General features: G+C 40.6%; 1 protein-coding gene across 2 annotated transcripts in view; it reads right to left on the bottom strand.

Annotated features, from left to right (window-relative positions):
* The window catches only part of LOC119496831 (neurocalcin-delta A), a 72,606-nt gene extending 57,670 nt beyond the window's left edge, over positions 1–14,936 (bottom strand). The window contains exons 1-3 of one of the 2 annotated variants that reach the window (XM_037784424.1): positions 14,794–14,931; positions 13,223–13,360; positions 12,994–13,116 (exon numbers count right to left, since the gene is read on the bottom strand). The gene's annotated coding sequence lies outside the window, so the exon portion shown is untranslated. Of the gene's footprint in view, positions 1–12,993; positions 13,117–13,222; positions 13,361–14,793 lie in introns of both variants that reach the window. The other variant, XM_037784425.1, reaches the window with a different exon arrangement.
* Between the last annotated feature and the right edge of the window lie 238 nt (positions 14,937–15,174).

The following is a 15,174-nucleotide window of genomic DNA, read 5'->3' as shown; positions in this document are numbered from 1 at the left end:
AAAAGCCAGGATTTGTTCCATGGATAATAGTCAATCCATCAAAAACACCCTTCAACAACAATTCCCCTCAATCCACTGATGCCTTCAAATCAAAGGAGCATTATTTCTCCTGGTTCTGTGAGAGCTGGTTTGGCTCAGGACAATTTTAATAGTCCCATGAGTGAAAGCAGAACCACGAGTGTTTATTTATGTACATTCATGCCCTCACTCTCACTTGCCTGCTCTCCCACACACGCAATCATACATGTGTAGACACCACAGATTGTCCTGGGCTTAAGCATATTTCACACACCATTTGCGAAACTACACAAATACCACTGACCTAGAAGTTAGCCTCTCTGACGACCATATATGGAACGCCACTTCTGGCTCAATAACAAAATGACTCGATAACTTTGATGTTACAGTACAGGGAAAAAGAGGAAAGAGCGAAAACAGAACTAAAAATAGAACAACTTGTCTAAAACATCCATGAAAGAGTCCAGCTTTTGTTTTCTGGCAAGAGATCATGTTCATTGCAATTACATCACCTCAGAGCCATTTAAGCAGGCCGATAGCGAGCAAATAGTATTAATAAGAGGTTATTATTGTAATCACACAACAGCCACAGTGATGAAAGTTATGACAATGTTCATAATGGTAGAGAATAACTGAAATTTAACTAAATATGGGCACTTTCAAAAGCATTTATTCCACTTTAATCCAAATCTGATGCAGTTCAACCCCTGGTTTGGTTGGTTTGGGCAGTTGTGAACGCAATAATCATGCTCCGGTGCGGACCAAAATAACCGGTCCAAGACCGCTAGCGAAAGGTGGTCTTGGACCGTTTCCAAGAGGAACCAAATGGCAGGCCACCTGCGCTGGCATTTGCTGAGATGAACACAGGTAAACTTAAGGTTAACATGAATGGGAGACGATTGACCTGGACTTCTGCAGAAGTCCGATGTTTGCTTGACATCTGGGCCGAAGAAAACACAAACAATGTGCTAAATAAAGTCCACAAAAATAGTGACATTTATAAAGTCATTAGAGATAAACTGGAGGAGAAGGGATTCATGCACATAGATCAGTGCCGAGTCAAAGTGAAAAAACTTTGAAAGCATTAAAGTCTGCTATTTCCTGGAAATAGGAACACCCACCGAAAGCTTCCGTTTGGATGAATGACCTGATGATATTCCTTAAATATTCCGTTAGAAGGTTAACGCAAAAAATTCCATGCAACATGGGACCCTTTAGTATCTTATTTCGAAAGGCTTAAGACCCTTCCCCAAAATTAGGCACTGTAATTTTATTCGTCATGATTAGCCCATCCCAGGAATCGCTCATCGAGCGCTCAATAAACTAGAATGTAGTGTTAATAACTGATGGTAAATAAGCCTACATACTTGAACATCCACAAAATTGTTTATATATTTAAAAGCATGTTTTATTTCATTAATTTTGTGTTTGTCGGTGCTTTTTTTAAAATTTAATTTAATCTGTTGTTTTTTATTTTACTACTTCATTTAGAAACATCATTCCCTGTGTAGTTATATGTTATTATACGTTATCTTGTCTAGGCAGTGGCAGTATATATATATATATATTGTAAAAAAAAAGAAAGAAGTGGCAGCTCTCAAAACGAAAAAGATAAATTCGATCCATACACGCCCCTCAGCAAATTATTTTTTTTAATTTGGTCCGCTTTAATTTCATCACTGATAAACTTAACCAGACTAAATAGAAAACAAACCAAAAGTATCAATTCAGTCTGATTGGGACTAGCCAAACGGACTATGGCTTGTGAAAGTGCCCTAAAATATCCTGGCTGTTAGCACATTAAAAAATATCTTTAAACCAGCCTAACAGTGTGGCTCTTATCTTCTTCCATTTTGTTTTTTGCAAAGATGATGTCATTTTTCAGTTTCTAAAAACGTCTAAGGAAGTGGTCAGCTCCCCTGTGGAGACACATGGTTTCAGTCTCAGGGCAGAGGACGGAGAGACATAATGGAAATAAATGTACTGGGAGACGGAAAAGCAGAGGGTTTGGAGAGCTCAGGTTGTCTCTGAACAAAATGTGACAACAGGGAGACCTCAGCCTTTTCACTGATGCCATGGCAACACGTTCCATGCTTATGGTGCTGGGTTAGAAAAAGCAGCTAGAATCAGGTGTAAAAACAAGAACAATATTCAACTGGGAGGGAACGATCAAGGATCAAAAAACCTCTGTGTGTGTGTGCATTCATGCAAAACATCAAACACCAACAGTAGTATCAAATGAGCAGGAAAGACTTGTAATTCAAGGGATTAACATTTCATTAGCAGCAGGCTCCTGGGCTCTATTTCTGTTACATTCATGAGGATAAAACATCATTACATATGACCAAACACAGCTGATACTGACAGCCGAACAAGGAAATTATGCATTCAGGGGCTTAAACATGTTTTAGCAATGAGCTACCACATTTGATTTCAGTGTCACAAAGTTATTTTTCGATATCATCTAATTTTTTACTTTTCTCTGAGCTCTGAGATTTTCAATGCCAACGAGTGCTTCTCCATAGATGTTGTGCATAATATGACGATAAATAACTTGAAACTTCCTCTTGACATAGTATTTTTCACGGTGCTATTCTTGTTTTATGGAAAACCACTTCTGCCATGCTACCGTCACAGGTTCTGGTCACAGTAGGTAGCTCACATTGTGATGCGGCACAGGGATCCCAGCCATATGGAAATTGGGCATGCGAGTGGTGGTCATTATGAAAATTAACTGAGAAATTTTCACCGCAAATAAAATGACCACTTCCCACTCCTGCTGCTACCATCAGCTCTGACTCTGCAAACACATGCAGGTCACTGTTTTAGACAGATATTACACACTGTTGAGTGATAGAGCCCAACCCATATGTTCCTCTGAAACGCTCCATAGTGATTCATTGTCCTAAATGTGAGCGGCTCCGTCAACAAGCGCAGGAACTATTTTCTTTTTCATAACATATTTTTGGCTGGACCGCAGAGGGCCAGCCCTACAAACGCAAAAAGTGTTGGAGTTTCCTCATTGGCCGTTGCTCTTTCAAAATGAAAAGGCGGGAACAGTCAGTTATGCAAATGAGCCCGTCCAGCGCTACGCGTCCGGCTCACGAAACTTGGACCAAGCTGTCAAACTAGGCGATCTAGTTCGGAAATGAAACGAGATTCAGCAATAGCATGACCTATTTCTCATTTAAAATGTTTTCAGAAATGGATTTTGGTGGGTTGTTTAGATAGAATAACATAAAGTTTACGAGCAGGCCGTTTCCTGTTTGAAACGGCGAGCAGAAAACCAGGACCAATCAGGTGCATTCAACGTCACCACTTGAACTTCCAGTTGAGTGGAGCAGCGTGTCCCCTAGTGTCCTCGCCGGACCTGGTGGATATGTACCGCTGGATTTAACATTATAGACATGGCCACTGACTATTTGTGTAACAATTTAGCCACAAATTCACAGACTGACCGTACACGGTCCAGACATATACTCAGTCTTGATTAACACTCTCTCTTACCTAGTGGTTACTAAGGACTTTTATTATTCTCGAAGTAATCTACCTGCTCAAACAGGTGCACCACACTAGCTGGCCCTGCATCCCAAGCAATGGGGGGAGTACATTAAATTAATCTGGACTACACTTTTTCAACAACAAAAGAGATGGTATTCAAACTAAAGATAAACTTTGAGTCATGTTTGTCTCATAGGAATAGCATGAAGGAATTTCACCAGACCAATGTAATACCTCAGGAGCGGATATATAAACTGGTATTAAAAACAACCTAAAGCACAGAAATAAAAACAGAGAAAGACGTAACAATGTATTGCTAATCTCTTCGGACACCAGCCCAGGCAGTGTGGGTGTCTGGACGAGACACGCTTGCTTGCTCATTCGCTCATCTGCTGAAGAAAAAAAAAACTGGGCTGCGGCTGCAATGTGTTGTCTTCCTACCATATTTGCTGTGGCATACTCCCACATCTAACCCCCTCCTCTTATTCACTCTCTCTCTCTCTCTCTCTCTCTCTCGCGCTCCCCTTCTCGAAGCGGACCGGCTGTCACGGTTTCCAGCCCACTCATTGCCGTTCCTCTCTCGTGTAACTGTCGCTCCAAGAAGATTTCATCCTACCTCTCCTCTTCTGCACATTGGGTGGCAAACTAGAACATTACATAAAGACAATGTGGGCTCAACTCATGTGTTTGTATCAATATACTGTATGTGTGTGTATGTATATATATGTATTCATCACCTGCAGTTATAGTTTAAAAAGTTTATGAATGTAATATGTCAATTATGGTCATAAATTTGGCTTAAATAAAACAAACTGTATAAACTCGATGAACGAGACAACACAAGTTTTGTGTTTGATAACAACCTACAAAAAGTGAAGTATCCAGTATGGTTTGAATGATATCTTATATTTCTTATCCTCATTTTTCATGCATTTTCCTATGAATGTCCAGCAATGTGTGTCAATTTCTGCTCGTTACATGCATACAGTCTTTTCAATGTAAACTTCAGTCTTCACAGGAAACAACTTGATTAGGTTTAGCAAACAAAACTATATAGTTAGGTTTAGGAAAAGATCATGGAATTGGCGCTTCTTAAGTACGGAAGTTACGTGGCTCACATGGGATACGAACACCAGTTTGGAGAAGAAACAGACAGGAGTACCAGCATGGGAGCAACGCAATACAGTGCTGTTGACGGGGACGGCAGCAAAACATATTTTTGGTATCTAAAAGAAAGGCTCACCTAAAAAAATATATATATATCAGTTTAAGTATATACTATATTTAAAATATTTTCTGACAGGGAACTGAACTGAAGTGAAGCGTATCTATACAGCTTTTGTGAGTGGTGGCTTTGAAGAAAACATAGATAAGTTTCACTTTCAGTTCAGTTTCCCCGTCGGAAAGGGCCGTCTGACGGCAAGATAAAGTGGTGACAATATTCTAAATATAAGGTTTAGGGGGTTAGAATAACAGGCATTCTAGGTCCCTAAAAATCCCTCTGAAGTCAATTGTATACCCAGGTCTTCACACTTGTGACAGGCGTTCCAGCCACCACAGCATTCTCACATAGTGGGAAAGCCCTGTGCTAAATCAGGGCAAGCCTGTGGACTCCAGGGTGTGAAGCCAAAGCCTGTCAGTGAAGCTTAGCAACTCCGCTCAGCTCTCCCAACACAACCTGCAGCTATTGAAGCCATCTCTTCTGACAATCTGTCTGGCCTTGGCGGTGGAGGTGTCACTGTGTAACTGGTGAGGTAATGGAGTGTGTGGTTTAAGGGTTAAGCTCGTAAAGGCCCTGTTCAGACCTGGTATTAGCATGCGTCCTGAGTGATCCGAACACAAGTGGACAGCTTTAAGTACGTCTGATCACGCCTGGCATTCGAATGCGTCTCCACATGCGTCTTGAGTGACCACTTGTGATCCGGTCTCACTTCCCTGCTCTATATGCAAATAAACACGCAGTCAACACATGGCTGATACAGCAGACATTGTGACGTAATATTACATGAATGTCAGTAGTAATATTCTACATATTCGGGAATTCGGGCACATTTTATTAACATCAAAATAAAAGGTTATTGTACCGGCGGTCCCCGGGGACCTCCGTGCCACCGCCACCGCCGCCTTTGCTAGGCAAGAATGTGGCCATATGCGGCCCAACCACCTCTGAATGTGATCTGAGTGCTCAGATCTCAATGCGTCTTGAGTGCGTTCACACCTGTACCCAGAGCCGTCCACTTGTGATCCGATCACTGAGGACGCATGTTAATACCAGGTCTGAACAGGGCCTTAGTAACTGTTTGACTCTTGCCTTTTATCAATCAGCTGTCCGTCTGCCTGTCTTGTATTTCTTTGTGTTTATATTTGTAATCACTCTTACATATAACGTGTGCATTCTGTTTCTTTTCACTGTGTATTTAGTCTCTGTATGGCATGGAGACCTATTAGGCCTCAGAGTGAAATTTAGCAGCTGTTGTAGAAGAAGATTACATACACATCCAATGTTAGCAACAGCAACAAGGGAAAACAACTACTGTTGCTGTTTAGTTTACTCTGCCAATGACCATTTATTATAGAGAAAAATATCAAAGAGAGTTTTATAGAGGCAGATTGTTTCTTGTCTAGTAACTAGGACGAGTCTCCTAACTATGGGGCTGGTGCACATGCAACAGTGCACATGCATAATGAAAGTCAGTCAATCTTTGGTTAAATATTAATCTTTTACTGTGAAGCCCACACTGTGTTGTAGCTGTATATATGTCTGAAGCCACATATAGAGCAGGTAGATTGACATACAGATCATTGATTGCCACAGCTGCTGCCCATTAAGGCAGTTCATCAATGGATGCACCATGGTATGTTGCCCACTGGAGTAGATGTTCCACACTGACTTTGAGCACCTGGGTGATGTTGACAGAGGTGTCCACCAAAAAGGCTCCGGTAGGCATATTTGCATTTGAGAATGGGGTCATTTACTTTGCCTCTGACAATAAAAACAAGGTGCATCTTTGGGATACTGGGGCCCGTTTCACTAAAAGGGGTTTGCGGACACTGCTTATATGCAGATCGCAAATGGTGCTCGCATCCCATTTCACAAATGACTGTTGCTAATAAAGTGCAGATAAATTTGCGAGTCCTACAGTCATCTCACATGCTTATGCATGGCCCAAGATCTGAATTCCATGTAAAGCTCTTTAGATCCAAATTCTACAGCTGATTTTCACAAAGCCAAATAAAAGACGGTCGTGAGCTAGCCAGTGGGGCACGCTCACATGCACTAAGAGGCCCTCACGGCCGGCCCGGCTATATCAACAAGGCACAGAGGAGCTCTGATTACAACACACACAAAGGGAGAAGACTTCATTCTCTGTTCAGGTAGACATTACTCCTCTATATCTTGTTGTTTGCGGTTATATTAATACTCTAAATATTGTATAGAGCACCTCTAAGGCAATGTCAAACCTGTGTGACAACATAATCCCAACTCAAAAGTCCACTCACTAGCTTTTTGGGAGCTTTAAACTGCATTCTCACTGTCTTCATCAGTGAATGGAGCTGGCCCGTTTACTGATGAAGACAGTGGTTGAAAGCTTTGAAAAGCTATTAAGTGGACCTTTGATTTGAGATATTTTGTCACAGAAAGAACTTCCATTCCCAAACAGTATGCCTATATTGAGTGAAACATTTAACTGTCCAGATGTTTTACACCACAAACCAAATAGACACGTTCTACATTTTATCATTTCCTTTCCCGTGGGATTCTGGATGTCATGTGCGGTACTTGGCATCTTGATTAGAGTTTAATAGAAAATACTGTGGGTCTGAACAATGCCTGACAATGTGTTTGTAACGATGAAAGACACACTGAAGAGTTTAATTCAAACTCTGACTGATTCTACAATGTGTGGTGATAAACAACCAATTGCACCACGGACTCCACCGAAATCCTGATTGTGAGTCAACAGAAGTGTGTCTGTATTTAGCATCAGGCCCTGAAGCCCATCACCAGATTGTTAGACACTAGCAGTTGGTCACTGGCTTTATTTCTGACCTTCATTGAGGGAAGTCATGCCAGATAGACAGACAGACAGACAAAGTTGAGTTATAACGACCAGCTGGTGTGTACAGCTGACATTTGAATGAGAGGCTGCAGAGGGATGTGGTTTATTAGGCATACCAACAGAAGGGTGCGGTAAAGGATGCTGAGCCGATCAAGAGCAAATCCTCAAAATAAATGTGATCAAATGTAAGAAGATGCTGGCGTAAAACTGTAAGATTAACAAAGCTGAACCATATGGATCCAAACTCACAACAGAGCCATGATTCTACAGTCCATATAACGTAGAGCTAATAGGAGGCTTAACTTCACTGTCCAGACAATTAAATTATTTGTGAATGTTACTGCCAACAGGGTACAATTGTAAAACTGTTGAAAGACAAACAGACTGTCGACAACACTTGCACTCAGTGACTGGCTTTAATTTTTCCCTGTGGTCCTCTTTAATAAAATAATTAGAAAAATCTATTTACAATTATATACAAATACATTTGTTTAAGAAGGGAAATTCTGCATTATTAAACTATTTCACACCAAAAAACACTGAAGAGAAAGGTGAAAAGGTTGATGTGACAAAGACTGCGTATTGGACTCTTAACCCTCTGAGACCCACAATAAACCTGTTTTTGTCTTTTTTAGGGGGGTACAGGGTGTCTTTAGGGGGAGATAGCAGGTCAACAGTAGATGTCACATAGAGGTGGTGTACATCATCTGAAAAAACCTGAAGATTAATTTGAGATGTAGCTCAGGACTGTGTCAAGTTGTTCTAGTCATAAATTAGAGATAAAGATACAATAAACTTTTTTGTGTATAGTTCTGGTTGAGCTTATGCTTCAATTTATGTTGATGGCCTTAGTCTATAATTACATCATATTTATATGAAAATAACTTTGCACTAATTACTGTAGAAGACCTATTCTTTTAGTTAAGATTTGACAATGAAGTAGTGTTTATGTTCCTTATCTAAGCCATACTTTTGTTAAGGCAAAAATTTGTTAACTTATTTTTGGCAAATAAATGAAAAGCGTGTTGAAATCGGAACATGACCTACTCGCTGTAACATAAATGTACCCAACCGAACCAAAAACAGTGACCCCAAAACCGTGATATGAACCGAACCGTTAATTTTGTGAACCGTTCCACCCCTACTTTGGAATTGATAGAAATTATCAATAATCCCTCCAAAATACCATATTAAGACACCAAGACCTTGAGGAACACGATAGAAAAAGCAATTGGATGTCGAGCACTACTGTTGTGTAAACTGCACAGAAACCCCCTTATTGTCAATCTAGCTAGGAAAGCCATCCATCCTCTGAATGCCCTAGTTCTTTAGTTTGTGGCTGTAAAGTTTCATGAGGCTGTGATTATCCTAGAGGTCACCACAGGTCATTTTATACAGTGAGGTCAAAATATAAAAATGGTCTCAATACAATGAAATGGCTACTATGGGAACGAACATCATCAAACATGAATACAGTTGGGCTCATTGGATCCACAAGTCTCAGCTTTACAGTGATACCCAATTTATGTGATTTCCTGATTGTTTAGGGACCCCAGTATGCAGAATTACAGTATATAACATATAATACACCATTTTAGTAAAGGCGAAAATAACACATTCATACTGTATTAAAAAAACGCCATAATTTTTGCCCAAACTGCATGTGATTATCATAAAGTGGGCATGTCTGTAAAGGGGAGACTCGTGGGTACCCATAGAACCCATTTTCATTCACATATCTTGAGGTCAGAAGTCAAGGGACCCCTTTATGGCCATGCCAGGTTTTCCTCGCCAAAATTGATTCCAACTTCAGAGCGTTATTTAGTCTCCTTCCCGACAAGCTAGCATGACATGGTTGTCATCAGTGGATTCCTTAGGATATATAGTTTCATATGATATCTGTGACTTCACTAGCTCTAAAACTGAACCTGCTACAGCCACTGAGAGACAGTAAAGTCGGTTGGGACTGCGGGTCTCGGATGGTTAACCACATAATGCAAATCCATACAGTAGTATAAGCCACCAGAGCCTGTGTGTGCTGCAGACTGCAGAGATTTTTACTAAAGTCTGTCATCACATTTAATGTCAGCCATTGTTATGATCTAACACCTCAGACAGGCTGGCAGTGCATCGCAGTGATGACTCACAGGTCAGAGAATGGCGTCTGACCAGTCACAGGGCCAGGTGTCATCACTCAACCCTCTATGGACTGCAGGCTCACTCTGACACACATGAGACACGACGGGAACATTTGGCTCTTCGTCATCCCTCTATACACTAAACGTGAAACAAGATATATCAACTATGATTAAATGATATCATATATTAGATTATAACAACCTTAATGAGGCAATCGGACACAGAAGCAGATTTTTTTAATGATCTATAGGGCAATCACACAGTTGCAACAACCTGGAAGAATATGTACACTGTTTATGTACATATACTTCAGAAAAATGCATATGTACATAGACCAGAGAAGTGAGCGAATGAGTATTGAATACTTGACAAATCTCCCTTTAAGATACATTTCGAACAGATAAAAAAAAAATGCAATTCATTTGCGATTAATCATGGGCAATCATGCGATTAATCGCGTTTAAATATTTTAATCGATTGACAGCACTAGTCAATATTGATCAAAATATCGATTAAAATAATTGGGATTATCATTTTGGCCATATCATGCAGCCCTACTAAAATGTGACAACAAATAATAAGCATTTTCGTCTAAAGACTCAGACTGAATCTAAAATAGCTGCCAAAATTAACACTGGCACACCAGTCTTGTTTTTTTAATTTTTTTTTTTTTAAATCAAATGTATTGGTCAGGGACAGTGTACAAAAACATTAATCCCGAGAAAAGAGAAGAAATGTTTTGCACCAGATTTAATCACTACTGTATCTACCACCCCTGGGCAGGTAAACAATGCGAGTAAAGAAATATAGTTGTGTTCAAGCTACGTGGTTGGATGACGACATTACTTCACTCAGTGGCACAGCAGAATAATAGCAATGACGCAATGAAGTGACGCAACATAACAAGTGCAAAACTCAATGCTTTTCCACTGATACTGTAGTTTAAAGCTGGGCATACACTGTACGATTTTAGAAATGTTGTTGTGTAACTCCTACTCCTACTGTTACGAGTAGATCGTTTGCGATGTAAAACCAAAGCTCGCGATTTATGTGCTCACACTGTACTGTCCCGTCGGCTCCTGAGAGGCGTTCTGGCTGTTGACAGTTGTCAATAAAGATTAGTTTGAAAGCTCCGAGGCAGGTAAAGTTTGTTTGCTAGCAGAGGTTTGTACGGGTCAGATTGCTAACAAGGCAGAAACGTGCTGCCTTGATCACCTGTGCCATCCTGTCTGCTGAAACGTCTAAAAAAAAAAAGCAGCGTAATGTTGTATGGAGTTGCATGTGTCTAGGAAGTCGTGGACAGTATGGCTTGTCCTTGTTGTAGAGAGAATTGTAGGTAAGCTAGCTAAGTTTTACTAGCTATATCTATTGTAGTCTACATTGTTATCTTGATAGCAACGCTCTGATTACTGCAAAAACAAAACTGACGTTGGGAAATCGAATCTTGGCTCTGCTTCAAATGTGCGAGAGCCTGTGGACAGCTGACCAAAATTTCTGACGTCAGAAATTCATCCGACTGTCCGATGGCTGGTCGGGAGGAGTTAATCGGTCCTTGGTCCCCCCCTGTACAGTGCACGGCAGACTCTAAAATGAGTCGTGCGGCTCAAAATTCGGGCCAGAAACGGGCTAAAATCGTACAGTGTATACCCAGCTTAAGGGTTAGAAGAGCCTGGCCTGGATGTAGTGACAGTAACGTCACTAATAGGTTTCTCAGAGGACATCTTAAAACTTAGATTAGGGTTTACTGCTCGCTGCCATCATGTCTTACGTGAGTTACTGGAGCCAGAAATCTAAATTTGAAGAACAGGTGGAACTGAGCTGGGAGATACTTTTTAAATAATATGAAAGTGATTGGCAGCGATTCATAAGTGAGCCACACGACAACACAAACAAATCACAAATGATCCGCCCATGAATGGATGGAGTGAGGGGGTGTTAGTGTGCCAGGCCTTCTCCTGAAGGCAGTGGGCAGCACATCATGTTCCCTTGTTCAAGCTGTCACCACGGCGTCCGTGGGAAGCATGAAGCTGACAGTTGATGATCCTGTTTGATCTCAGCCACTAAGCCACTCGTGTCGAGCGGAGCAGAGGCACGAGGGAGCAACTGCTCTGTGCACTGAGGGTGGGCGGGATGCTGTGATATTTGTCCGAACACTAGTGCTTCAAGGATATTTCATGTAGGACATGCCTTGACATTTAATATTGCAGTGGGTTATTTTTCTTCTTCACAGGACATCATGGAAATATAGTTTCACATTTTCTTAATGTTTGCCTAATATGGAGCACCCTGGTGGCTTACTGTACCATGTGACTGTGACGTCCTGGGTTCAGATCTGGCATTTGTTTCATGTCCTCCTCAAGTTCTCTCTCCAGTCTCAATATTTAAAATGAACTTGCCAATAGGCAGACACGCTACGACAAAAAATAAATAAAATCTGCTTGTAATTTGATTCGTTGGAAATTCTTCTTATGAGCAGGGGGGCTCAGCTAGCTGCGGTATAGCTGTGTCCTTGGTTTCAATGAGGAATGACAACAATTCTAACTATCCATCCTGGGAAAACTGAAGGACCAATGTAGGGAAGTGTTTCCCACACTGTGTCCGTGTTTGATTAAGGAAAAAGAAGAGCCAAAGAAATCCAAACAACCAAACAAAAGTGATGCCGTGCTGTCCGTCCTGGCTGAATTCCTACACGTTCATTGCACCATTACAGGATCATGCCTCTACTGCCATCATCCTGCTCACTCCTGACACTTTTTTACCTTTTACTACACACTTTATAGGAACTTCAAGATTCAATCCGAATTGAAGAATTTGGTTCGGTGAGTTCACACAAAACAAAAACATCACCAGCACGGAGGCATAAAAAAGAAAAGCAACACGGATATTATCGTGTTACATTGTGTGGCAGTCAGAAAAGCTGTAAGTCTCCTCTATATCTAACAGAAAGCTTACTCTGTTAACCAAAGTTTATATTAACAAACGCAGTGTATCATGGTAAGTATGTGCTGACAGAAGGCAATGTGATGTATAGACACGATCGATGTAATGTTGACACAAAAGTAATCACTGCTGCCCTAATTAAGATACACTCACAGTAGTGAAATCAATCTTTTACAATGACTGTCCTCTGGGATGCCCCAGACATCTCTAATGTATGCAGCTGTTTTACATCATATGGTCACACTCACACACTTATTTACAGTATTTCATAACTACAGACAAGCTATAAATCATAGGCAACAAATAATTCAATTGCTGTGTTTCTGTCACTCACCAGGTGGAACGTGTGGACGCCTGCAGCCCAGGTAAGTGGATTCAGACTGCTGGGTCACTCCGTCTAGTGTTTGTGTTTACAGTGTCCTTCCTTATCCACCAATGACCTAAGAGTTAACAGCACCTGAGGAAAGATGAACAGAGTTTTAACTTCAGTTTTACTGCCAGACGTGATGTCACACTGGTATATTATAGCCGACCAGCAAAACAACCAGTGTTTCTGCACTTACATGTGGATAAGTACTGTAAACGTTTGTGTTTGTATATCCATAAATGTGTGTTAATGAGTAGGGCAGTGGGCGGCTGGTTGTATATCACTGACTGAGGTCCAGACGTGTGGCCTGCCTGCGTGGTTCAGGGTCACCGACCTGCAGACTCAACAGAAGCATGAGATCCTGGTTGGACTTCAGAGTTCATACATGGGGTCAGAGGAAACGCTGGCTGACTGTTACTGTACGAGCAGCTCTTATCGCAGCCTCAGTTTATTTGCTCTATTACAGCTGCTCAGATGTTCACTGACTACTCTACTCCACGCTTTCTGGCATTATTTAGTACGGGCTGGTAAAACAATCAGCACAAGAAATATTTAACAAGGGATAATTCAAAAGGTAATATCAGAAATATCCAAGCTTGTCATGCACTGCAAGGTTAGATCACCTACTGGAGATCGTAGAAGTACCAGAGTTTCAACCTGGGTGTTGAACATAGCAAACCAAATGAAAAATAGGGATATTACATGTATTACTAGTTAACATCCAAGTTGTATCTTGTACTGCAACTATAATATGAACAATACTATAAGTGAGCTTATAGGTATACTGTTAGTTTACTAGTTATGTACTTGTAGCCCATTTTTTTGTTTAGTTTATTCTCAGTAAACTACTAGTTTAATAGTTTTTACTGCAATTATACTTAAGTTAAACTTAATTTAAGTTTTCTTAAGTGAAATTTAAGTACTTAGCCAAATATACTTATACTTTTCTGTATACTTTTCCGTATATGCCAAGTACACTTGGACTTTCTGTATACTTGCCAAGTACACTTATACTTTTCTGTATCCTTTTCTGTATCCTTTTCAGTATACTTGCCAAGTACACTTATACTTTTCTATATACTTGTCAGTAAAAGCCAAGTACACTTAGACTTTTTTGTATAAGCCAAGTATACTTGGACTTTTCTGTATACTTGCCAAGTACATTTAGACTTTTCTGTATACTTGTCGGTATAAGCCAAGTACACTTCAGTATAATTTTGTTAATTTTATCTCTGACAAGTACATAAAAAGTAATCTGAAAGCATACTCTCTTTAAGCTTAAAAGAAGTATACTAATAGCATACTAGAATAAACTTATTATTTTGTAAGGGGTTACATCTTTTCAATGCAGAGGAACACCTTAAAAAAACCCACCCAAAACACCTTAAAGTCAAACTAAATCCCTCTACACTCTCCCTGTCAAAGCACAGGAAACAGTGTGTGTGCTTCTGTGAGCTTCTGTTGTTTTAGTTTCTATCCGCCCAAAGCACAACCTGCGGAAACCTTCAGAGCATTTGTAAATACACAACAGTGAGAGCATACTACATGCTGATAGACGTGGCACATGTAATAACAGAGGAACATTAAACCCGTGTAGCAGCATCATCAACACGGAGCCAGAGGAAGAGAAGTGTGTTCCTGCTCCACACAGCTCCACTAGCATAGCGAGCTACATGCTATAACACAGCTATCGTTGTATCTGGAGTCTAAATGAGGAAACAAGCCATTAAAAGCGATAAACGCTACAACCTCAGACAGGAGACGTACCACTTTATGTAAGAAATGTCACCAGAGGCAGCTTCTTCTTCTTCATCTGCCGGTTATAGTCGGTGAACTGCAGAGCAAAACTAAAGAGGAACACATGCATCCACAACCAACACCAACAAGTGTCACATAGTTAGACGATCAAAGATAGTGAATAATGAAGATGTGCTGCGTGAGAGGAAAAACTGGCTCCTCTTCCGGTCTGCGAAATTATGTCTGTTCATGACGCATGCGCCGTCGGACAAGGCAATAAAAGTTTGCCATTAAGACATTTTATAAAACATGACACGAATGGTAGTTGTTTTTTTTCAAAAAAATCTAATTAATTCTCCACCCATGGAAGCAATATGTGAAATCCATATCTGCGTACATTTGTGGTATCCA

Source organism: Sebastes umbrosus, chromosome 11 (assembly GCF_015220745.1).
Source record: "Sebastes umbrosus isolate fSebUmb1 chromosome 11, fSebUmb1.pri, whole genome shotgun sequence".
NCBI classification, from domain to species: domain Eukaryota; kingdom Metazoa; phylum Chordata; class Actinopteri; order Perciformes; family Sebastidae; genus Sebastes; species Sebastes umbrosus.
Note: the sequence above shows the minus strand (reverse complement) of the source record. Positions and strands in the feature narration are given on the sequence as shown.